The sequence below is a fragment of the Nothoprocta perdicaria genome, unplaced genomic scaffold (genome assembly GCF_003342845.1).
Source record: "Nothoprocta perdicaria isolate Ctin4 unplaced genomic scaffold, notPer1 scaffold_201, whole genome shotgun sequence".
Lineage (NCBI taxonomy): Eukaryota > Metazoa > Chordata > Aves > Tinamiformes > Tinamidae > Nothoprocta > Nothoprocta perdicaria.
In genome coordinates, this window is record NW_020455217.1 from 10010 (window position 1) to 34485 (window position 24476).

Here is a 24476-nt window from a genome sequence, read left to right on the forward strand (position 1 = left end):
TTCAAACAACTCACTTCATATCTCTTAGCCTTGATTTACTCCTGTACAATGAGCTTARCAGACTATTTCATGAGGTAGTCTCAATTAATTAGCATTTGTAAAAGTGCTCTGAGATTCCCAGATGAAAGGCTGGCCGGGAATGGCAAATTGCTAATGATAATTAATAGTTATTCATGATCACTTTACAGAATTCCAAATTATTTTCTGAGGGGAAGAAAGCAGGGATAGAGACTCTCAAGATAGAGATCACTAAAAAACCCCACGACAGTTATGCCTCCCTCCCCGCCTCCTTCCTCAGCATTAATAGGAAGAGCTGACACCTCTTATGAGCAGAGGAGCTGCAATGTAATAAAGGGTGGAAAAGGCCTCAGGTGCTCCTCSATGCACAACACGTTCCTCCTCTGGCATGCACCGTAGCTGGGGAAGCGCAGGAAGCGGGAGCGAGACAGCAGGACTGGGTGAACAGGGGGGTTACATTTCTCTCTCAAAGTGCTGCAAAGGCAGTCCTAATTAAACAGATGTTCTTAATAATACTCTGACAACTGTCCCTGCTTTAATTTGCTTTGGAGTAAAGATTAATATAACAATACAACAACACTTTACAAGGGGAGAAAAGGGAGCAGAGCTAATAAAAGGCAGTAGCTTACATGGTTTATTATTGCCTTTCTTTCTGTTTGCCTAGCGAATATTTACCTCCTCTGGGAGCAGTTTTCATATTTATTTGATCACTCCTCCAAGCTAGGGCTGACTTTGTGGTACCTTGCAGGAGGATTAACGCCAGGGCCACGAGGTGTGCTGGGCACACAGACACATGGGGGTCTCCATGGTGATTCTCCAGCGGCAGGGAAGAAATCCAGCGGCTTTGAAGCGAGTGGTGCTGCGAAACACGAAGCGTGGCCAGCGGAGAAGGATTCCAGGCGCGGGTACAGAGCAGGAAGGCACCAGCCCAACGGCGAGGCAAGAGAGATGGAGGCATCTGTGGCAATGGGAAGAAGGAAGGGAGGAACAGATTCAGTCTCTGCATGGGATATGGTGACCATTCAATCATTCTTTAAATATTTTATAGCTCTACGTTATGCAATCTGAAGCTGTTTATGATAAGGAGGTCCTTCGACAAGAAAGCTAAAGAAAAGAGCTGGAGCTGGCAGCTAAGTGTATTGCCCTTTGCTGGAACGAATGCAGCTTGTTTACCTTCTGTTTTTTACAGCTTTCTGAAATGTCAGATGCCACAAAGACTCTCCTGGCAAAAGCACACTGTAAAATTCCCCCCATCATCTTCCACCTGTACCTGGGAGCCTTGGTTCCTCTCCTCACTTTTCACTCTTAAGCGCTATCCAGTGACAGACCTTTGAATGTTGTCTCAAGCCAAATTGCTTTCATTCTGGGGACTGCAATTCCCTTCAATGAACTCAGTATTAGGAGTAGCACATCATCAGGGCTGCAGCTTTCTCTAGGATTTTACCGTTAATGGAGCTGGCAGCAGACCAAACAAGCACGTGGATGACAGGAGCACGCGCAGCCCTTCAGTCCTTTGCAGCTAACAGGTTCCCCTGGTCTCTGCTCTCGAGCAGGGACCAAGTTTTGCCTGTCTGCTGGAATTACTGTGGCGAAATTGATGGATGCTCCAGGCTCGGACTGACCCGGTCTTGTCCTTAGCAATTATCCTGCATTGCTCTTGGCTGCCTTTTCATCCAAGAACTATTCCTGGATCATTTGCAGACCCTGAAAGAATTTTGCTGGCTAAATTGTTGCTCGGACTAATCCAGCCCCCTGAAATGACCATCATTACCAGGATGAGTCTTCGAGAACTCTTGATTTTGGGACAGAAGGCATACAGTGGCAGGCCCCTCTGCTTTGAAGTTGGAAAATGCCAATTACTCATTCTTCAGGCAAAGAGAGTGACTTTGGACTTAAGGCAATACCCACTGGCCCAAATTTAAAGCATTCTTTGGTTCTTCCCCTGCCAGAAAGAATGTATAAGCCAAAGACTCTTAGCAGTCAAAAAGATAAAAGGGCAAGATGGAGGCATAAAGCATAAATGCAATATAGTCCCAAGCAACTGACAAACTGAACACAATTTGGGTGAGCTGAAGGCAAAACATGGCCAAGTATAAAGGTTTTGGAAAAGGTATTTTTAGGCAGCACCATCTATACGAACTACGAGTAGGTAAATCCTCTCCCTCTGCAACTCCATTCCTATCAAGCCCTTCTTTCAAAGAGCTCTTCAAACACAGTTTTATCTCTCACAGACCACAATGCAGGTAAGCATACTGCCCTGATGCAGACCTGCTTATAGCCAGGCGACGAGGCAGGGAAAGCTGAGAATAGATGGTGAGACTTTATGCCTAATTTGCTTTCTAAGATTGCAAAAATGAATATTAGTATGATAAGGGGTGCTGAAAAGGGGACAGAGACAGGGAGACAGCTGAGTGGCATGTGTGCTTTGGGGATTGTGCAACTGGAAGGCCAGGTGCCACTGGGTGACTGTGGAAGAGGTGCAATCGCTAAGCAGCAGGCAAAGGAGATCAGGTTGGGACAAGACAGCTGTAAAACATAGGATCATGCAAAGGCCAGAGATCTGAGTGACAAGAGGACTGAAACCACTGTAGTTGAAACCCAAATAAACCCAAGCCATGCAAGCACCAAGGCTTTGCAGCTGAGCTTGGGTGAGAGATACGTGCAGCAGTCATGTGAGCACTGCTTGCATTATACTTCAGCCAGAGAGTAAACTTCCAGACAAGTCATTTGTTTGCTAAAAAGGCTGAATCTTTATTTCCTCTGAGCTATAGCGCTGGCCTGAAGTTCCCAAGGTCTAAGCAAAGCCATCAGTCACAGTCAACTGGGCCTGGACTGCAGGAAAGTGGCGTTCTGTATCTTTTAGAGACGAGCAGGTATAGGGAGGGATTGCTGAGCTGGTGGAAAGGCAATTGCTCTAAATAAATGCATAATGGAAAGATGCAAACTGGCCTTTATTTCACTTTCAAGGAGAGGACAAACCAGCTATTTAATGCCCTAGGACAGAACCTCCTTCTTCACTGTCTATAGATGCAAGAGCCAAGGACCATAATRAGAGATACAGCAGGAGCAATAAATGCAAATCAGGTGGCAAGAATGCTTGGAAGCAGCAAAAACCGTGTACTAACACAGAATTAGAGAAGTAATCCTGCTCTCTGTGAGCTCAACCAGCCTCCAATGGTGGCACCTAATGTAGTTGTTCCCTTTTCTTTTTGTTATCACTGATTTCAAAGCCACTTCATTTGCTGTTCAGACCATGTGTGACCAGACAGAGCAAACTCAGGACTCTTCAGAGATCTCTTCATCAGATTGCTGTCCGTGTTCTACCTGACCACTGAATTTAATGAAACTTGCTGGAATGTATTATTTTTGAAACCAGCATTCCACTGGTTGACACTGTCTCGATAAAATAAATCATGTACATGCTGGGTTTTCTTTTCTCCTTTGAAATGTAATCCTGTGACTGTGTGTAAAGAAGTAATTGCATTTGAAAAAGAGAAATGGGGCTGTGTAAAGCAAAGCTTTGAGAAGCTCTCAACACAGGCAGAAAGGATTTGAATTGGAGCCTGGTGCACACAAAAGAATTGATAGTGAGGAACAGAAGACAAAGGTGAGCTGGAGAAAGAGTTGTATAGGTCATTGGAAGAGCGCTGCAGACAGAGGGATGAAMGGGTAGAATGAAAGAAAGGAAGCATATTAGAAAGATGTATGCATTTATCTATGTACATGCATTTCTATACATTTACCTACCCACACTTTGTCTTGTTTTTATATGCCCATCTGTTTCTATGTCAAAACTGCTCCCTATTGCTTCTCTTTTAGGCCCTGTTTCTCTCCCCTTGCACCCTTTTCTGATTCTAAACTTGCCATTCCAATCCTTCTCTGCATCCAGTGGAGAGCCTTTCTCCTCTTCTTACCCTTTAAACTGATCACAAGTCACATATACAGTATCTGGACAGAATCAAATTCCAGTTCTCTGGTACACAAACAATCATTTCTTTCCATGTAATCTCAGGATTATTCATTTCAAAGGGAGAGAAATAAAATATAATCAATTTTTATAAATGCTAAGATTTTAAAAATAGATGAACTGGGTGCAATAGGACTTTATTAAAATACAAAGAGATTAGAAAGGTCTCATTCCCTTCAATTATTAACAATGTACTTGTTCTGCAGAAAAGTACCCATGAAAATTTAAAACACATGAAAATGGTTGTTCACTTAAAACTGCTCAGTTAATCTGTGAGGAATGTTTTATTCAGAGGCATTAAATGAATACTGCAAGGTTTGATATGTGATAATCCATCATTCATGTGGCACAAACATGGAAATCAATAAAATATTGTATCAAGAGGAGAGGTCAACATAATATCTTTGGGGGATTTCTGCCCAGGTGGCTTGTTTTAATTCACGAGATGTCCATCATATCAATATTAACTCATAGGTTTTCATAGAAAATCAATATTAACTCATAGGTTTTACAAACTGGATGCTTTTTTTTTTTCTTTTAGGCCCAATAACCTCCACTGGATTTGAATAGCATGAATTGAACGGAGACAACTGTGCCCTAAAAGCTTCAGTTTAAACTGTCACCAAAGACTGGAGATGTGGTTATTGGCATTGCAGTTGGGAATGGCCAAATGCTCCTTGGGATGCCCTTTACAGAGTGATCCAAGAAAGAAACCTGGATCTGCATTACAGGTCACGCTGGATTTTGCTCTAAAAACAATTCTCTGCTATGCCAGGATAGGACCAAAAGGTCACCTAGGAAACATACCTCTGGACTTGGTTCTGTAACTTCTCCTCTCTCTTCTGCAGTAAAATATAGAACTCTGTCTTATGAGTTCCTTTGCAGGCTACAAGTGTTATTACCAAAACCGAGTTCCCTAGGTTAGAGTTCAATCTCCATCTTGAACAACTTTATTTTTATTGTTTTTATTGTTTGCATTAGAATAAGGTCAAAAGACAGCATCTGACAGGAAGGCCTCCTTGTGAAGCTATCAGTGCATATGGATGTCTCCTTTTGTTGGGAGAAAACACAAAAGAATGCCAAAACAGGGAAAAGAGGGGAAATGAAAGATAAAAGGAAATGTTTTGTACATGGTGCCCATTGTACCATTAAGGTTTGAGTACAAGGGGTTCTTTTAACCCAGAGTCATGATTCTTAGGGCTAGGCAAAAGGTYTTTTTATGTATTAATCTGAACAGAAGAACAAAAGACTCTTTCCTTATGATGCACAATGTAAAATTCACCACCCTCTGAAATGATGTAACCAGAAATCAGCGCAAGTCCACAAATTCAGATGGTAGAACTAGAGAGATGCATTGGTCAGGGCTATTACCTCCTTACGCTTTCCTTCCTTTCTATTTTTCTGTAATTACTCTGCTTTTGGAGGCGAGATCAATGCTCCTCAGGCATTACACGGCCACGTATCCCTCCATTCCTGGAATAATTCCTTTTCTGGTACATAGAGGCCAGACACACGGCTTCAGTGCAAAGGCTGTAGCGTTATTTGTAGGGATGAAGTACATGCTTCTGCAATTTCTCTGATCCAATTTTGAAACTGCTACCACGGCTCAACATTTCTCTGCCCTGGCATTTACAGAATATGAGCTGTCTGCTCTCCTGCAAATCTGGGCAAAGGAGCAGCATGGAGAGAGGAACAGCTAAAAGCACACAGGGCTTTTAAATGTCTGTAGCGTCAGCTTTGGTTGATTAAAGGAGTGTTCACGTTAATCTTATCTTGTGCTTAATGAACTAACACAAATTGCATCAAGCGGTAGCTCTTTTATGTAATACGCTTACCCACGACACAAATCTCTGCAGGAAAAATAAAGCAAGACAATTATGGGAGGTATCCCTTCCTCCACTTCTGTCACAGCAGAACGGGGAAGGTTAAAGACAACACAGTGTTTCAGAGCTATCATTGAACCACTTATTAGAGAGCGCTATGTTCTTTCTTATGATGAGCAGAGAGGCTTGCAACACACTAGGAAATCAGAGAAAAATATAGACAMGAATTGTATAAGCTGTTTCAGAAAACCCATTTTATCAGCTTTCCTACGTGCTTTCAGTGAATCCTTGCTCTGGTGAGTGTCTCATCTTGTAAAGAAGTAGCTTCATTTAACTAGTGAGTCCAGGGTTTTGTCCTAACCTTTCGTCATTTCTAGTATGTTTGTTGCCAGCTTATTCCTGGCTCTGCTTCTGACTCACAGCATGAATTTGGATGCATTTATTTCATTTCTCCATACCTCAGCTTCCAATTTCTGTAAGATTTAACAAGCTGAAATCACCAATAGGTGTGGAACACTTTGAAATCCATGGATAAAAGCACGAGACTATCTTCTCTTATAAAAGATGACTAAATTTGTAAATGAATTGACCTAGGGTCAGATATCATATTGGAAAGATGTTTGTAAGAGATAATGGAGTATTTATTTATAGAGCCATCAGAAGACTAGATCTGGCCCTGTTGTAAATGGAAGCAGCAGTCCATTTCTTTGGGCCCTGGGCCAGTTTATGCTAAGGTTGACACACTACTAAAAAGAAAAAAAAAAATCCTACCTTCCATTTCTCAAGGAAGGTTTCTTTGGTGCTTCTTTCTAGGGTTATGGGTTTTCTTTTTCCCCTTGCTTATGGCAAGGAAACATTTAGTTTTCTGAAGCCTGAACTGGTCCACTTTTAAGGACAGTAGGAAAAGAAGAGTGTTCCCAGCCTGCATGGCTTCTGGGTGGGCCTGAAAGCCACTGAGAGACATTCAGGACTGAGGTAAGAAGGAGCTGCATTAATCCCTCAGAAGAGTGGGCACTCAGAAGCAACTTGCTCTTACAGCTTCTGCAGTTTTGCTCAAGTCCTCATATTTTTTCCAAGCACTCCTACTGCAGTGCAAGTGATTCAGTCTGGTCAATGGCTAAAAAACCCCAATGTGATGGCATCACAGCACCGTATTGAGATCCCTCTGCTTGCTTCAGGCACAATTTTTTTGTTATTTTCTTTCTGAAAATAATAATGCTGCACAATATGCAGAGTTTCAAGGAATCTCTGCCAATTCTGTCAACCCAAGGCAATCCAAACCACCCATCCATAAGCAGAAATATTCAGGAATCCACCTGAGAGCTGGGAAGTGACAAAATAATAATTTTCTGGCGTGAAAAGATGTTGCTGTGAACAAGGTTAGCTGTAAGGATTCATATTCATTGAGTGCTGTTTTACTCACGGGGTTTTCAAGGTTGGGGACTGCCTCCATGCTGGACAGGAGGGCCGTGCTCCCAGCGTTGGTTGGTGATTCGGTGCAGCTCAGATGCTATGGTAACAGAGGCCACAGAGATTTTCAGACACACACGATAGCTGTCATTTTCTTTCCACCTCCCTGCCTATACACTCCTTCAGCAGAGACTGCCTTTGAATTCTGGTTTCAGGCAAACTCCAATTTTAAGAGCAAATAGGTTCCTACTACTACTTGCTGTATATTCCGGGAGATATTTTTTTCCAGCTGAAACACTCAGGTAATTAGACACCGCAAATGTCATAAGGTTTTAATTTATTTATCCATAAACAAAACTGAGAATCTAGTAAAACTACTTATACATATATATATATATATATATATATATATAAGATCAGATATAAGAACAGATTTTCTTGAAAATCAAATCCAGTGAGTAAATTCCATGTAGCCTAGGATTTCACTGGGAGTTCACCACACAGGTATTCTATGAATAAGCATTTCTCATTCTGCCTTCCTGTACAGAACACACTCACACATCTTAAATGCTTTTACTGCCTTTTATGTGCATTAGAAGACCTTAAGAATGATTCTAAAGAAAGTWAGAACTGTCTGAAAAGAGAGAAAAGCATAGGTCAAGCTATTTGTGCTGAACTTTTGGCCGATAAGAAAGTTTGAACATTTAGCCCCCTCTAGCATCATTCCCTGATCAACTTCCAAAAGGTTTTGTCAGTTTTGTTTGGATACACTCAGAATCTCAACTGTGAGTGGGATGAAGCCTCAAAATTCGCCTTCAGCCCCTGCAATGGGACTAACCAAACCCCATACAAATGCCAGCCCTCTGTGTTACACATTCCTCTACACATTTTGGTCAACAGTGAGTTAAAAATCCAGAGCTGAAATTCTGGGCTGGCAGGTCTGCCATTGAGTAGATTGACGGCTTGGGATAATTCCTCRGAACTGAAATGCACTAACCCAGGGATGAACCTAGCCTACAAGCCATACAACACTGTGCACTGTAAATCCCCCCTCTCATTTCTTGCTCTGGCTCCACAGTATTTATTGTATGGGGTAGTGAAGCAGGGAGCAGCATCACATGTTCGTGACACAAATGTGCTGTCAGGGAGCCTGATGGCCTGACTGACTGGAATGGAGACTCAGATATTAGCAGCTTTTATCTAAAAGGAGAGGGAAAGCTCCATTTCCGTGATAGAAGACAYGGTATTGAAATGATCCATCACACCTGATGTACTCAGATGACTTTATCAATGAGAGAGACAGGAAATGGGTTGCCCAATTCACTGCATTTAAAGCAATAAGCTGAAATGTGAATCCACAGGCTACTGGATTCTTTCTTCTGCATGAGAGACACCATACTTCTCCAAAACTATGGGAAAACGGGGAAAACTGTCTTTGATGCCTTGAGGTGCCCTATATTCTTTTTAAAGTGTTCTCCTGCTATGTTACATAATTAATTAAACGTAGTTATTTTGAGTGTCATTGCAAGATGATGCTAGCATTTTCAGTTCTTCACATCTGTGTGAGGAATACATCACCTACTGTATTTAAATACTGAGTGACAGACCCCATAATCACATGTCAATTCTTATCTAACTACTTTCGGATTCCTGCTCTGCATCCTTCTGTCTTGAGCCATGTCAAAACATTCTATAAACTGATTTCTCATTAAATCTACTCTGGCTGATATAACTGCATCAAATTTTCAACTACCTATCAGACTTCATTAAAGTTCAGTGTACCATGGTCCAAGAGTCCAACAAGCAGATTATGAATGTGGCTACAGTCACACTAAGTGGACCACATCAATCTACCTTACATCTTCTTGCTGGCCAGGATTCAGAAACAAATAAAAYAGCAGGAAATTACAGAATAAACTGCCCAAGGGATAAGCATTTCCTGAATGCTGCCCTTTGGGGACTCTGATAACCTAAGGTCCAACACTGACATGTGACAAACTCTCAAAGAAGTCATATTCCCTCTCCAGTAAGCAATGATCTGTCTGCCAGGGCCGGGTATGATATGGCTGGAATGGTAGGCTGTCAATAATACCTGAAAATTGCTATTGGCTAGCTCTCAGAGAGAGACACGCTCTGGTCTAACTGGGAATTGTTAAGCTCAGTATTATTGTCATCAGTTATCCAGCAAGGGAAAAGAATTACAAGGTTGTACAAGGAGGCCTACAACAGCATTCCCTTATGTTACACGCACGTGTGATAGCTATACCTCCTTTTGGGCTGTCACTTCACTGGTTGGAGCTTCAGCTGGTGAGATGGGAATTTTAAGACCTATTCWAGGCCCTGCCACTCAGGAACCATGTCTTAGCATCCGTGTATCTCTGCAAAAATGAGGACAACGCTTATCTCAGTCACGGGGGGCTGATGGAGAGCCTTAATTTAGTTAAATAATTAGGACTAGATCTTCCCCTTTTGTACCGCAGAATTACACAGGCAGATAAGCCTGAAGTTATGATTTTCATCAGCCCAAATCCTAAGTACTCTGCGACAAAACTTCATGCTAACTGCACTAAGGTCAGTGGTGTTACGAGGCAACGCATCTGGCCTTATGCTCAGCTCTGATGCTCGAGTGCCCCAGATCTCTGCAGGCACTGGCAGCAACTCATGTCATGCCAGAGGAGTTTGCAATATCCAGAGATTTCAGAGCTGCCTGAGTTCCCCCAGCGCCAAGGTGTGTGTGTGCAGATGCCTACGTCTCCCCAGCGTTCCTTTCAGAGGCTACGCTCAGCACTTTTCTAGCACAGAGCCAAGGATTATTCTAGTGGAATTACAAGAATCGAGGCAACTCTGTCTCTGCAGAGAAAACAATTTCACAGAAGACTAAACTAAGTTCGGATGGGAAGCAGGGACACAAAGGCAGTGAAAAAGAAGCTGATCTCTCCTTGGTTTGCCAGAATGAAGAGCCAATTAGTGTGGACCAGCATCCAGGGTACTTTTTAAAGGACAGAAAGGCATGGAAGCGTGAGGTGATTTGATTCCACATAACTTTCTTTGCCAGCTTAATTACCATTGTGTCTCCAGCCATCCCCTTCCTGGGCACTTTATTCTTAATGCTGCTTTTCACTGGTCCCAGAGAAAGCTCATTCTGCTTAGAGGAAGCAATGGGAAGCGATCCAGAGAGCATGGCACATAGGTACCTAGGGAAGCAGCAACTTMGGAAGCCTGTGTGTCTCAGTTACTAATTCTACAGATGACTTTGGACAAAATACCTGCTCTTCATACTTAGGCAGTCAAATGAGGGAAAGGATRGGCTTTGCTGCATTTTTGCAGAATTGAGATCAACAGGGAACCAGGCAAACAAGGTGGAAAACAAACTGCTGTATAAGAGATACCAAATATTTGCCCGAGTATTTGACAAAAGCAACTGATCAAATATCCTACTTCTGTATTGCACAGATGACCTCTGAAAGGACAAGTTTTGAAAAGATTGAAAGAAAAGTCTTTCTTCTGGATTTCCAGCTCAAGGGATGCATGACACCTAAATATAGAGGTAAGCTTGGTCTAACTAGCACCTGTGACTCAGAGGGTCTAAGAGAGCAGCCTGCAGCTCTACATTATTAGCCCAAGCCTGTACACTGGCGCTGAACTGCCTATCAGTTACGCTTTGCAAAAACAGGAGCTGCAGGCTTCACACATTCTCCAGACACCAAAAACAAAAATAAAACGCAGGCAATCTCTCTCCCTTCTCCCCTCCCAGCGTGCTTTCACTGCGGGAGACGATGATCGATATTGGAAACGCACATCTCCACCTCTCCTTCCGAGCTGTGACGTGCGCTAGCAAAGAAAAGGCAGTGATGAGGCTCTAGTGCCATTGCTCGCAGATGTGATTGATGAGGACTGTGCTGGAGACTGGAAGAAGATTGGTTTCTGGGGCTGACTGATAAAGTCGATCATGCAGCATGAAACAGCTGGAAAGAAAAGTAATGGACCATCTGATTCCTCCTAATGGTGAATATTTTGTGAGAAAAAGCTCTCTGGGTTATTTTCCCTGATTAATTTGTAATTAAAGAAATTTGCTCTTAGATATGACTATCACAGTTGGACAAGTTTGTTAAGGCAATACACAGGCCTGGGATATCACAGGATTGATTTAAACCAGATGATTATATCAGAAGAGTGATTTCTTCCCCATGCCCTTACCTGCAACAGATTTACCATTACCAGTATAGATATTGCTGGACCTCAAAATAAATGTTAGACTCTCTGAATGTGGGTTTATGCAAGGATTTCAGTCTTCAAATATCATGAGCTTTAGCTTTTCTTCAGAGAGGTCTGAATAAAAACCCATAATCCATAACCCACAGGCAAGTTCTGCCAATCCTGTCTCAGCTCACACTGATGCCACCCAGCTCATAAAATCATGTCACCTAAACAGGAGTTCATGAACGAGCAGCAACTGGGGGAACAGCACCAGCCAGGCGACATAAAAGAACCCCTTGATGGAGTTCACTTTCCCCGACAGAAAAACAAACAAACAAATAAGCATGAATTAATGATTGCATGAGAGACAGATAACTCTGCAACTGAGTTTTTAGTGTGTTTTCATGTATATTTCATAGACCTGTTTGCCTTCTTCATGCTTAAAGCTCTTTGATTATTCTTTTTAATCCTCTTTTTGWAGATTTTCTTAAGTGCCAGTTCCAGCCCTGGTTCTAACTGGTAGGCTTGAGCATGCGAGCTGCTCTTTCACAGCTAACAAAGATGCATTGCAAAGCTGGCAGCGGACAATCTTTCAATATTCTTTAAATTTGGAACAATAATATCTGATGTTCTTTGACCTGATAATGGGGTCCACATGACCTCATATGTTACTTCATGTAGAGACCTGAGTGAACCTCATATGTTATCTTGTAAAATTCTGCTGCAAAAACCTAACTGTGCGTATAAACACACAATTATACAGCCTCTCTGTAATGTTACCAGTGATTGCTCACTTAACAATACCACTAAAAAGATCTTTAATTGCTTTGTCAATATTCAGCTTCCTGGAGATCCTTCCAATGTAGATATGAACTTGGCAATTATAAGTGGAACAAAATTTTCATTTTGCCCCTGGATAGGGCGAACTCTAAGTAAATAGGAACTCAGTAGCTCTGTTGCACTCACAGCCAGAGAGATGCAAAAGCAGGAGGAATTATCAAAATCAACAAGAAGCTAATCTCTTTAATCCTTGAAATTTTTAAACAAGTTTAAATAATTGATACAGTGTCAGAAGCAGCCTGAATCCATGGAGGGGAAATTAATATTAAATGAGAAAGTTTCTGCCTCTCTGGGATAGAGAAGAACATCAGAATCATAAAACAAGTCCTCTGTGTACTGCAGTTGGCACGAGGCAGGTAAAATGCAGGTGAAATTGCTATTGTTGCTTTATAAATTTGCATTTCAGGTAAAACCCGACCAGTGAGGTGGTGAGGAAAAAGGAGGCCTAATGGGCAATTTTGCCCACCACGTTGGCATCCCCATGAAGCAAATCTGTTGACCAAGGCGTTCGGCCAGGCACTGGGACAGGCAAAGGGAATGGCTCCAATTGCTGTGTGATAGTTTCCCAGGGATGATCCTTCAGCAAGGTACAGTGCAGCTCTCTGAAGCTGGGCAGATAGCAGGAAACGCAATTCATTAACCTTGCCTGAGGCAAGGCTGGCAACATGTCCAACCCATAATACAAAATGGCAGCTACAATGGAAAACACAGACAACCTCAGACAGAGCATGTTCCACTGTGCTAAAGCTTCACTTGTTCAGCTATGTTAATTCAGATTAAATATGGCATTTATGCCCTTATCTACAAAGGTATTTAGATGCTCAAACACTGCTGAATTTAGCATCACTTTGGCACCTTTGTGAATCTGGGTCTTGAGCTTTATTCTTGCAAAATAAAGGGATATGCTTTACGCTGAGAGGGTCATTGTTCACATCAAAGTCACTGCAGCACTCACTCTTACCAGTAATGACTCTGCTGTGTCTCCTTATATCGTCCTCATTGCAGCTTTTCATGCCAGTTCAAAGTCAACAGCTACGTCTTTGCCTGGCTCTTATCTTCCATCCAGAAGTAGGATCGTTACCATCAATATACCTATAAAAACAAGTAGTATGAGATTACTCAGGAAAGAAACAGCCTCTCTCCGTGATAGCCAGCAATGCTGAGGCAGTCTAGCAGCTACAAATGCAGCAGACAAAAAAGGAAGGCAACATCTATTGGAGCAGAATCCTGGGCTGACGCTCTGGAGATGTGCTGGAATGGTGCCTTGCAGGTCTGTGCCAAGCGGATGGGTTTTCCTAGGACAATGGGTGGGTCTGTATGAAGRGTAACACTTCCCTTCTTGTGTCATATAAATAGACAGAGTTTTATTAACCTCTCCCCGAGGTATCTAGTAGGAATCATGTCAGAAAATAGGAACAATGAGGAAATGAATAATAAATTAGTGTACATATGCATGATGATAATCAATACTACTTTGCAGTAAAACAGAAGTTGGCATATAAAGATATATAAAAAAGCGATTAAGCATTCCTTCATCAATGAATTAGTCTTTAGAGGCACTTCAGTATTGCTACATACTTTGTTCAGCTGAGGTAGTTCTGGGGCCACAGGGAAAAGGCAAGACTTGCCCAAGAGCATACAGCACAGAAGTGGCAGGGTTGCAAAAAATATCCCAAGCTCTCCTGTTCCCAGTCTCATGGTGACGAATGCCTACAGGAGGCCGTTATGCTTATACCACTTAACAAAGACCATCCACTTTTATTTTGTCATTCCTAGATAAAACCCAGTAATTGTGCTCTCTTTAGGGACGGTCTCTTGAAAATGTAAGGATGAATTAAACGGCAGAACAAGCTCTGTGTTAAGTCTAGCAGTTGCAAGCAACCACTCTGAAAAGTGTCCCTCAAAATGGCTGCATTGCAATRTTGTATGTTGCCTTTATTTTCACCCAAGGGACTCAAGCACAGACAACGCACTAACAGCAGCAGGGAGCAAGGCTATTCGTAAGCAAGCTGGCAGAACGTCTTTGGTAGCCAGTAGCAACTGCTCTGGTGTATTTGATTTAAAATAACATTGGTGCTGCCAACTGCTGATTGACAGCTCCTCCATCACAAATGGCAATAGCTGGGAGAGCCTGCAACCACGTGGTTCTTGCTGCTTACCCTCAATCTCTGCCGTAGGAGGCTGACGTTACACACACACGTAAGGTACCTCTGTGCCACGGTGACCTCGGCTCCCTGGACAGACACAAAACAACACGGAACCCACAGCAGGTAACGGAGAGCGACGTCACTGGGAAAGTCACCAAACTGGCACTGAAAAATTGGAACGCGCCTTAGATTTTCCAGCAACAGCTGAGCAACTGTGCTTGGAGTAGAGCTGTGCGCTGCCCCGAGGGTTCCTGAGAGACCAGCTTGCACACATCCATTAAACACGCCGTGATTACAGATGGCAGGGAGACGGAGGATACTTGGCCCTAGGTTGGGAACGTTATTATTTCCTGATCATTAATACACTGAGTGGCTTCTTACAAGCTGAAATATTGCAGAAAAATGTGAAATGCATAAGGAACAGGGCACAAGTTCACTGTAAAATATTTTTCACACAGGGGCTGTATCAAGGCCATGTGACTTATGTGATGACTTCAAGAGACAAGGGCTCATTTTGTAGACATTGTTAGCTGTCCAAGTCTCTCTCCTAGACACAGGCACCAATGCACACTTCATATTGGAGATGAGCTTAGGTGTTGAAACACCTCTTTGGGGACATACTTTTTCTCAGCTGCTTCTAGTGTTTACAACATATCATGTCCGGCAATATTTGGTGCTTTTTCTGAAAAGTCTTAGCTCCCAGAGCCCTGTGATTACTTAAGTTCAATTTCAACGAGAAGAAGCTCAGAGAGACATGAACTCAGAAGATTTAAACCTCGGGGGGTAAAAAATCTGAAGTCCTGGCTGCTGCTGCAGCTTGTTCCTTAATTTTAGAATTTGTGGAAGTGGAGTCATGATTTCTGAATGCTTCAGGTTGCAATTGCAGTCATCTGAAAAGGTCCTTCTCATAGAGATTGGCATGTGCTTGTTCAAATGCCTCAATTAATTGCAGCTCAGGCAAAGGCAGGGAAAGCTGTGAGCTTTGAAGCAACTATGGCTCTACCCATCTGCTGCCAAAGATGGATGCCTCACTGTCCTGAAGTAGCACTGACGTCAGAAACACTGAAATCCTGCAACTCTGATAGGAGAATAATTGCCTGCTCTCAATAATATATTTCTGGTTGGCTGCATTTGCATCTGGCTTTGCAGACTGTCTTCCCCTGAAGCATTTTGCTTTGTCTCATGACTTACTGCATTTTTTAACCAAGTTCTAAATAACAAAAAAATAACAACAGAAGCCCTAAAACCCTGGATAGGGACAGCCTGGTTAGCTGAAATAAACCGAGGTATAGGTACGAGTACAGGATAGATCTAAGTAGCCCAGGTCTGACATGGAGAACCTGGAATACACTCCAGGCTGAAAGGCAATGCCACTGAAAGCGACAGAGATGCCTGTCCCTTTCTTCCTCCATCTCAGCCTAGACCAAGTCTCATTTTAGAACAGTGTAAGTATTTGGGTGRCACAGGAAATGTAGTCTCCATGAACATCTTTTGCTCCACTGTGATTCCCACCATGAGTGATAAGGAGCAAAATGGTAATCAGTGACCTGGCCACTAATTTCTACAGCCAGCAATCTTTCCTTTGGAAAAGGTTGTCATTGCTTAGGGAGAATGCCTTCATCTTTCACAGAGCCTCACCACTAAGCCAGAATTTCTTCTCTGTCCTTCGCTGGGCAAGAAGAAATTATTTATGCTGCCTGTTCCTGATGCTTCTCTCCCCCAGGCTTTTCTTGCATTACTCCTTGCTTGGCCAAAGCCCAGCAGTGCAAGGGAAGAACTTCTGGGAACAGCAGAGGAAACTGTCCTTGACCTTTCCTCTCAGCTGTGCACAACAGCTGCCGAGCTGTTTGCTCAAGTCCCTGACAARCCAGCTTGCCCTTTCCTGCAGTCTAAGACTGGGCCATCAGGGATGAAGCTCCTGTCTGCAGCCAGAAGCTTGTTCTATGGGGATCAGAGGGAGAAGGGACAGCAAGCAGCCAAGCATCCAAATGCTGTCTTTCAAATTCCCTGTGCCATGCATCCTTCCTGCATTTCTCTGGTTATACTACATACCTTCTGCAGCAAGCAGAAGGTCTCTGTTCACAAGTTGAACAGAATTGTCTTTAAAAAGAAAATGAAAAAAAAAAGTCTTATCTGCCTGCTGTTGTCCTTAACGCAGGATTAATGGATGCAATGCTTTGTGGTCGATTTATGTAAATTACTGGCACCAAACAACAGCCATAATACACTTTGTTGCAATGAAATGCAGTTTGTAGTGAAATCTATTATAGTTCAAATATAAATTAATTATAATCCCTTCTGCTGTAGTGAACCTTCATGTATAATTAACATTTACTGTAGGGGGAAGAGCAAAGGAAAAATCCCCATCTGAATGTTTCGATGTTGGTAATAATTTCCACTTCCCTAATGTCTCTCATAGGAAGGTATATCACAGTTTACCTGTCCCTCTACACAGCACAAGTCACAGCTGTCTCCAGCTGCAGCATGAAGAAAACATGAGCAATTTCAGATCGTGCCATTCTAGGACTCAAGGAAGCACAGCCAGCAGCTCTTTCTATGACTGCTATACCCACTGCACGGCTTGGGAGAAAACAGCACCAAGAAAAGGCAGYTTAAGAGGGTATCAGGAACTATATCACTCCTGGTTAAGATGTTAGACTCAGGAATATGTTTCTAGACTCAGGTCACTCACTTTCATGCAGCTGAACAAAGGCTGAATCTCTCTCATATGCGAGTAAGATTTATGGAGGGAAAAGCCATGACATTTTATCTGGTATGAGGACTGCAAAAGCATTTGAAGTGTTAATATGAACAGCTTCTTTCTAGACTTCCTGAGTAGTTTTGCCCAGTATAAGAGACAGCATCTTTCCCCTGAGATCAGTAGAAAAATGCCCTTTGACATGACAGCAAAGCCAGGCACAGGCAGAACCACCATTAATCTAGAGAGAGGATCTCTCTGTATTTTTCAGCAACTGCAGCATGGTCCTCCCTCAGCACTGAGAGAGAAAATGTTCATCCATCTGACAAAGGCTTGRATCCAAAAAATAAGACAATAACAATTCGTCCTCTGCCTGTACAGGAGAAATAACTGAATTCTGCCTTAGAATTAGCTGCATTGCTGGCCCTGCAAATAGCCTGTATCTTGTGGGCACATTGATATGCCTATGGCCTGACTCCTTGGCCCTGTAAGGAGTTCTGCACGCAGAAGGATCTGTACTCTCTGGAGCAAAATGCTTCTGCTGGAACTGAGTTTGCTCAACATGACAAAATCCATGCTCAAACACTTTAATAATAGAATGCAATTTACAGGTGCCTCACTCAGCCTGGCTCACATGCTTGTAACACGACTGGTTGCTCAATGCTTAAGGACTTGTAGAACTGGATAGGAAGAAGGTGAGGATGGGGAAGAAATACTGATAGCTTGGAGTCTGAATCTGTTCAGTGTATAAATGCTGGGAAAGGTATAAACGCTGAGAAACAAAAATTTGGAGAATTCTTCTCCCATATGATGAGGCCTCCTGCTCCCAATCTCTAATGAGAGCAATTGCTGCTGATAAATTTTACATAATAGCTTTTTGCTTGTTCTGCAAATTAAGCAGAAAAATTGCCTATTAAGAGGAAAACTGGGGCATTTCTTAAAACTAAGTGTAACCTATTTAGCTGGTTAGGTCAGACACGGGGTGGAATCCGAAGTTTCCTTATTAATTTTCTGCAGGGAACAGCAGTTTGCAGCGCAGAAGAAATGTTTTGCTTCAGAGACCCAGCACGAGCTGATTTCAGAACCACATCAAAGCTGATTGGTACCAGAGGGGTTGGGTTCGTTGCTTTGCTGCTGCTTAGGAAACTGTCCTTCAGCTCTCTCCATTCTCATGCTGGCTGACTGGGTCTGCTCTTCCTCCTGCTCTCTCCCCGCGTGCCCGAATGCTGCTGAAAACAGTTCTAACTGTCTTAGCTAATCWGGGGTATCTCCTAGCCTATCTAACACGCCTGACACTTGTGCCCCTTGCTCATCCTTCACCAATTGAGAAAGAATTGCCCAGAGATTCATTCATCCACCCAGTGCCATCAACAAGCAGCAATGTAAAAAAAATAGATGGCAGGGARAGGGGAAAGAATAAAATCCGTACTATGTCTAACCTTGGCCTGCTTCAAAAAGCTACTTGTCCTTCAAGAGCAGTATTCAGAAAGCACAAAAAATAAACGGTATCTGGACCGGCATAACAACATAACAGAGTCCCCTTCAGCATTAATAACGACGCTCGCACAGTCATTGTCAGCACTATCAGGGCTCCCAGGGATAAACGCGGTAGGGACAGATACTGCTTATTTCTTTTGATCTTGGCTGAGGCTGCGCCGGAGCCCTGGGACCCCAGTCACTGCACATTGCGCACTCGCACAAATGAACTAAATAACCACTGCCCCTTGGAGGAAATGGTCTTAACCCTCAGATGTCTAGCAAAGATTTTATTGATAGAAATATGCAGAGAGACTAATGACTCAAATTTGTAAGCTCTTTTTGGTGAAAGATAACAAACTTGGGRGAAAAAGAAATATATTTTGGTCATTTTCAGCAAACTCATTGTTTTAATCACAGAGATGCTTTACTTGAAAAATCTGACAAATTGTAACAGAAGAGCTAACCTCTCTCTTCCTCCTGAAACAAATCAGTTTCATTCAACCTGAAATAAACATTTCCTTTTTCTTTGCCTTTTTTTTTTCCCTCCTGGGAAAGTAACAAACATTTCCTTCCCAAAGAGTGTTTTCTGCTTTTTYAGTGCATTGCTGAACATAAATACTGCTTACTTACGCAGCTGCATTTATAATGCTCCCCCTTACTTCTTCTTTTTGCAAAGGAAACCCAAACCAATGCACAGCAAGGCAGACACGCTGCAAGTCAGAGAAAAGCTGCACAGCTAGAGAGGCAGTCTGGGGTTCTGACTCCCAGATGTCTTTGTTAACCAGGCCAGCATTCCCTTTTCCAGTAGCAGCTCACTGTCCRGCAAGCCAGCAGCTGATATCTAGTCAGACCTCCTTCTGCACACCCCATTTTCCACTTGTCACAAGCCAGGCTCCGCTAGAAGCAGCTCCCTGTCTGCAACACTCTGTGAATGAAGTCTATCTGCATCAGATTCACAGACACAAGACACCAATATATACCAGGAAACAGAGCTTTGGAAACTTCTACCAGAATGATACAACTCTTTCTCCACAAGTCTTAAATAAAATAGGCATGGTTACATTTCACCCCCCACACCTTTTTTTTTTTTTTTTGACAACCATCTTCCATTTTAAATACAATCTGCTCCCATTTTTCAGTGCCATTTTAAGGTCAGTGACGAAAATACAGAAATAAAAATCACATGACTGAATTACTGAGTTCTCCATACACTTAGCATTTTTATTGCTAGTAGCTAACTGCATTCAAGAACATCTGCTTTCAGTACACAATGCAGACTCAAACTAGTGTTAAAACTGTTCCTAAGAAGCCTAAAGAAACAAGTCATAGAACTAAAGACTGACTGATTCCATCAAAGAACTATTATTGGCTCCTATTCCTTTAGCCTCTTTCCATTTGCCTTGCCACTTGCAACTCGCCCTATCTGAATTGGCTTTTGTTTCCAGAAAAGGCTGCCTCTTCCTGACTCTCTGTGACTGGGAAAGCAGGATAAACCAGAGGCTAAAGGGTCTGCAGTGACTTCAAACCATGAAGCCTGAAGTTCAAGAGAACAGTAAACACTTTCCTGCACTTTYCTGCAGAGATATCTCTATAGTAAAAACCAGAAAAGTGGTTCAGCTACATCACTGAGATGATCCCCGAGACGGCTGTTCACACATCCTAGCTCTGCGTTCTCTTACACTAACAACCTGTAGCACGAAGCGGGGTCCATTCTTTGCAGTTCAGTGGTAATTGCAATTAAATGGAAGGTTTGCAATAAAAGCAAACACGGTAATGGAGTTAATTTTAGCAAATCGCTAATGAGCAATACACCAGCCTCCTTTTTTACCCTTATAGCCAACCTCCTAATGTGCCTTCTCTTGCTTTATTGAAATCATTAACAACTAACCCGCTGTCCTCCTTTTGGAAAACACATTTCTTCCAGATTCTGCTCCGCAGGGATCTGAAAGAACTTTCCCAATCAACACTTCATTGAACAAACTCTCTAGAACTCTGCTGTTGTCCTTACCATCCTGAGCTGACCTTGAGCTATTTAAACCTAGATGGATTTCAACCGCATGGTCCCACCAGTCTGCAGATTTCCTTCCTCCCTGCCACCCACCTGGGATAAAGAGAGGCTTTTCAGAACATGTTAGAGGAGGCCTGCTAAATGATGCATTGAAAAGAGCTAGAGGGAAAAACAATTTTATCATCCTGTGGCTCGAGCAGAAGGGGATGGGCTTCCTCAGTGCTTTAAAAGATAACGAAAAATAAATAAATAAATAAAAACCAATCCAGACATAGAGCAATGCAAAAGGGAGAAATAATGCTTTGTGATGGATAGCTGAAAACGAGTTCAATAGAGAGTTAGATCCCAGGAGAGTCCTAGGCCTTGGATGTTCACATTTATGCAAGTTCTATTTTAGCACAACTGTTCCCTGCAAGACAAAAAGGTACAGGGCTTCAGGAGAAAAGCTCTGCCCAGTTGCAGAGGGGATATTCTATGAAGCAGCACRAGGCTGAGACACTGGAGAGGTTACAGTTCACAATTTATTTGCAGCAAGCTGAAGAGCAGTGACTAGCGACAGCAGGGGCTGCAGTTCATTCYGTGCTCCCTGAACGGACGCACTGGCGAGCATTGCTGGCCTGGTACACAATGCAGATGTTCTTGCAGATAGAAGATGRGACAGATGCAGAAGCACATGAATGCCATATAGCCTTCCAGCTGCTGAGGGTCCCCACGCAGCAGCAGGAAGCTGCTCTCCAAGGTCTCTCTTGATGCCTTGCACCAAGTTGCACCAGCAGCATTTCAGCGCTCCAAAACTACTGTCYGCTCCAACATGTTTGTCCACAAACTGACAACGTCAGAGAAGTCGCTAAATGCTTGCCCCACATGGGGGCCACACTGCCAGCCAGATTCTACTATTCTATGTACATCTATACGTGATTAATATTTATATAATAACATATTAAAAGCAAAAGGTAATAACTGTACTAGAAATGATGMAAGTACAGTGCTGGCTTCAGTAAGTCATGCAAGCAATGCCATTACACACTCGCTTCCTTACTCCCCTCTTAAAAGCGCAATTATTTTAAATCTTCCTTGGCGAGGGTGAAAATTAAGGAACCAACAAATCTCGGGAGCGAGCGGTAGCAGGGCAGAGSGAACTCCTATCACACAACTCAGCACAAGCCCAGTTCAGCTGCAGGGCACAGCGCGGGCTGCAAAGCGCCGCGCTTTTGAAGCACAACTCAGCGCAGAGCGCTCATTTCCGGCCTCGCGACGACCGTTAACGGCTCTAACGGCTGGCCCCGCCTTCGCCCCGCGGCGACCGTTAACGGCTCTAACGGCTCTAACGGCTCTAACGGCTCCAACGGCTCTAACGGCTCCAACGGCTCTAACGGCTCCAACGGCTCTAACGGCTCTAACGGCTCGTGGCGCCCTCGCCTCGCGCAGGCGCCGTCCGCCCTGGCCCAGGTGAGGCGGCCGCGCGCCGCTTCTCGCGGCGACCATTTCCTCGCGCTGCGGCGTTGGATTTGGGGCCGTTTTCTCTTGTTTTGCGTGTTTTCCCTGCCTGGAAGTTCACGCCTCGGCCAGCGGGTGAGCAAGGTGCCGCCGAGGCAAAGGGGCAGCCCCGCGGCGGGGAGCTGCGGGTTTGGGAGGGGGACACGCGGTTTTCTCCCCGGTTTCTCTTAGCCCGGCGCTGCCTCCCTGTGCCCCGGGGCACCACGCGGCCCTGCACGTGCCCCGGCAGCTGCTGCCGCGTGGGGGAAGGCACGAGGGCTGCGGCCGCGGGCCTGGGGAGCAGCTAGGCCGCGGGGAGGCTCCACGGAGCCTGGGCGAGAGGGATGGAGCCCCTCCCGGTGCTATTTCTCATCTGCAAGCAAAGGGCCTCATTTGCAGAGATTCTGCTCCCTCCCTGGCATGAATATTGTTTCCCGTTACCTGCGGTGACTCGCGTTAACGTCGTGCTGCAGATTCATCCCTTGTCCCGAGGTGTGTGCGGCAGCGCGGGGCTCGGCTAGGGGCTGCCTGCCCGGGGTGCGCTTCCCGGGGAGCTGCCCCCTRTTGTCCCCTGCGAGGGCACGCTGTTGTGTCCCGCTTCCCTGAATTCGCTCCTGTCATCCTCTCTGTGTGTTTCGTGCTAAGTTGTTGCCATAGCAGTGTGGTAGAGTACGCCCTTACCTCCTCCAGAAGGAGGAATTTGGAATTAGGGCTGTACTTTCTTGGCTGCCAGGGGTTCCTCGGTGCCTAAATGGTTGTCTGTTCAGCCTGGGCTGCTGCAAGGAGGTGATGGCAGTGGCGTTGTCTGGTACCTAGAAGCTCTGATTCAGATGGGATGGGAGCTGTAGGTTTAAACAAAGAGTCCACAAAGTATTTTGCTTCACCGCAGCCACCCAGGCTATAATTCTCCAGGGTTCATAAAATTCCCTTCCGCTGCTGGCATGTTAATGGCACTTGGGGAGATGTCACTTCAAAACTAAAATGAGCAATGACACACCAAGCAGCAGAAGGTAAATGGCTTTTAACTGGATAACGTGTCAGTTATAGGCTAAATTATTTCCCTGCTGTCACTTCTCTTTACTTTGTAGGGTGGTGTTATTGGCTGCTACTGACAACGGTTGAGAGTAGCGATGCCCTTGGCCCTGGGACATGCTGATTACCTTTGTAGCGATCGGTTTATGGTAAAATAACAGCCAGATGGAGCTGAAATCAACTTCCATTTTTGTCTCTAGGATATGTAAGTGACCTGCACAGAGAGATAGTCTCCTCTTCTGCAGGGACACTTTCACTAGCCATCATACACTTATAGTGAAGAAGCTTATTAGTATTGCAAAAGCTATACTATTTTAGGGCTTTCTCATCAGACTAACTTCTAAAGTAGCTGATAGATTTCAACCTGCTCTCCTATAGTTGAATTAACTTTCAAGTGACAGTGATTAAAAAAGAGTAAAATCAGTTTGTCTTTCCTTCAAGCTTTAGTGGATCTTATTCAGAATAAGTCTACATAGTAATGACCATATTGTTACCCTAAATTAGGGCTTCAGTGTCTGTCATTCCTTTGTTCAAATCGCTTTAGAGGAGTCAGGTGAGCAAAAGCTCTGCAGAAGACTATTGGTTCTGTAGTGAAGCCAGTCAAAATGCTTTGAGTGTGTTCCTTGTGACCCATGAGCATAAAGATCCTTGAGCATCAAAGTCCAGCTTAGGAACTTGAATAAAACAGGAATTACTCAGACATACTTTGTACGCTTGGAACATGGCAGGAATCTTTTAAGCTCACTGGCAATGCTTGGAAAACCAGATGGTTTCTTTGTAGCAGAACCCTGAACATAAAACGGAAGATGCTCCCTTCCCTCCCTTAGCTGGAAGAAAACGGAACTTAGAAATGCCTTGCATGTGTACTAAATAAATAATTTTTAAAATGAACCTTTTGGCCAATCATGGTTTAGCTACCCTGCAATTAAACAAATTCACAAACCAGCAACACATTTACATCTCATTAAGGGCAGGCAAATGCAACAACTGCATGAAAATTTAGAAATTAGTCACAATTACCAGGTTGGCTGGAGGGAGGAGGGGGTGCATTATTAAGGGCTGTTTTTAAGACAAGTTTGATGGCTCCTTAATTATCTGCAGACGCCCTCATTCCACCCAGCTTTACTGTTTAAAAGAAAATGAAAATTTTTCATGCTGTGCTTCTTTGTGCTCTGCAGCAGCCCCAAGGAGTTAACGAAGCAGGACCCACAGCAATCTGCAAGGGAGCTGAAAGCCTGAGGAGTATTCCTCTGGCTTGGCACTGGGCAGTCCTCCCAGTCACTGACACTTCTTAGAGGGTTTGCAGAGACGTGGCTCGTGCCCTCTGCTTGATTTGGTCCTTTTGTGCTCTATGAGGATGACATTAGTATTTGACAAAGGC

The 24476-nt window shown here is 43.8% G+C and overlaps 1 long non-coding RNA gene across 1 annotated transcript; it reads right to left on the reverse strand.

Moving 5' to 3' along the window:
* Window positions 1–837: 837 nt before the first annotated feature.
* On the reverse strand, window positions 838–22562 carry LOC112946331. The gene is made up of 3 exons (XR_003249218.1): window positions 22505–22562; window positions 13217–13347; window positions 838–976 (listed from the first exon to the last, which is right to left on the reverse strand). It is a non-coding gene; the product is annotated as an uncharacterized LOC112946331 (long non-coding RNA).
* Between the last annotated feature and the right edge of the window lie 1914 nt (window positions 22563–24476).